The following is a 2,032-nucleotide window of genomic DNA, read 5'->3' on the forward strand; positions in this document are numbered from 1 at the left end:
AAAGCATTTACTTACTTTTATTAAAGACTCCAACTTGTTAACTTTAGTATTTGTGACCTTGTGGCATCTTTCCAGAAATAGGCTCAAATTCATTTGTTATTTTAATTCTAATAACATGTTAATTTGATTTCAAAATGGCTTGATCTTAAGCATTCTATTATATTTGTACTGTTGTATTTTATGTCTCACCTTGTGTGAAATGAATCTTTGCCTTTTTAAAAGAATGTTTTTAGAGACAGGGTGTCACTGTGATGCCCAGGCTGGTTTCAAACTCCTGAACTCAAGGGATCCACCTGTCTCAGCCTCCGAAAGTGCTGGGATTGTAGCCATGAGCCACCACACCAAGCCAAATCTTTATCTTTGTGTGTTCCTCACTAGCTAAGGAAAAAGCAAGGCTTTATAAACTGGCCCATGTTATTTTCCACATAAAGTTCTCACTTCCTTCATTTCTGTTTCATTATTCCTAAAATCCCTTTAAAAAGCCTACAATTGATTATTTGAAATAATCATATGTAAACTTTCCTCACATGTACCACTAAACTTACTGAGTATATAAATTAGGGTAGGCATTTTGACATTACTGTAGATTGGCCGTAATCGCCATCATCTCAATGATGCCCAAGTTTGGTGTATCTTTTTTGGATTAACATGAATTTCCTTCTTTTTGTATATCTCTTTTGAAATTTGCACTCACTGTAGAAGAATTATTTCTTTTTAACTGAAAGGACTACTTTTTATTCAAAGACATTAAAGTATACATAGATAGAATTATTTTTTTCTTTACGATTCAGCATTATGAATTTCTGTTTTTTCAAAAAAAAGTAAAAATTCACACTTCTAGTTGGCTCTCAATTATTTGAACAAATTATAACTTGATTATTCCATAGTAAGATATCATCATATAATCACAATTATTCTTATTATAATCACTATAATCACTACCATGACCACCATGATCACCATCATCTTCCTCCTCCTCATGATCATCTAATAATACTTACATAAAACTGAAAAAGAGATCTCTTATCCAAGTGATAATAGTATATCTAGAATTATATTTCCCTTAAAAACATCTTGAACTCCTCAAATAACTGTTTACATTAAAAACATCTGCTCATTTACCCATAACCATTTAAAACATCATTTCCTTAGTGAAGCCTTTTCTGATTTCCTCAGGTTTTTATGAATTTCAAATTCCATAAGCCTCTGATTCTAGCACTATTAGAGCATTTATCATATAATATTACTAGGATTTGATGGTTTGCATCTTTTTTCATCTTTATTGTGAGACCCTCAAATTAGATGTCATATTATAAGCACCTTTGAATTTTTCATGCCTTGCTCGTTGTCTGTTTCAAAGCAATTGGTCAATAAAAAGTTACGGAATAAATTAATAAATAAAACTGCTTATAGGTGTGGTTTATATTTACCTAAAGTTAATGATATTATGTAACAGCCTTACAATATCTTATTTCCTGAATATTTACTAAGACCTTAATAATTACCAGTAAAAACCTCAATTTCTCTCAGCCTGCACGAAATGATCACACACTTTTGACACTCTTCTGTTATTGTGTGTAAAAATCTCCGTATTTTACAGCATTTTTTAAATTTACATAAATTACCTTTAAGAATAGTTTCATTTTTAACCATTAATTTCACTGCCAGATATCCTAAGTTATGTGACAAGTTAATTTAAAACCTAGGACTGTCAATCTTTCTAAATTAAGTTTAGGATCAAAGAGTGTGGTAAGGGTCAATCCAGTGGATTTGCTTTGAGGGAGAGGAACTGCCTGTGGGGATCTAATTAAAGAAAGTAAGATTTCCAGCCTCTTCCCTCTACCCACTCCCCAGCCCATGTTAGGCTTGGAGCAGTCTTAATCAGGACTTCGAGACATATTCTCATCTACTAACTGTGTGACCTTAAATAAAGTACTGAGTTTTTTAAACTGTAGTTATCACACTTTAAAAGGAAATAACTTTTTCTTAGCATTACCGTGAGAAATGAATGAAATAATGAAGATAACATACA

The sequence above is a fragment of the Mandrillus leucophaeus genome, unplaced genomic scaffold, assembly GCF_000951045.1.
Source record: "Mandrillus leucophaeus isolate KB7577 unplaced genomic scaffold, Mleu.le_1.0 Scaffold132, whole genome shotgun sequence".
Lineage (NCBI taxonomy): Eukaryota > Metazoa > Chordata > Mammalia > Primates > Cercopithecidae > Mandrillus > Mandrillus leucophaeus.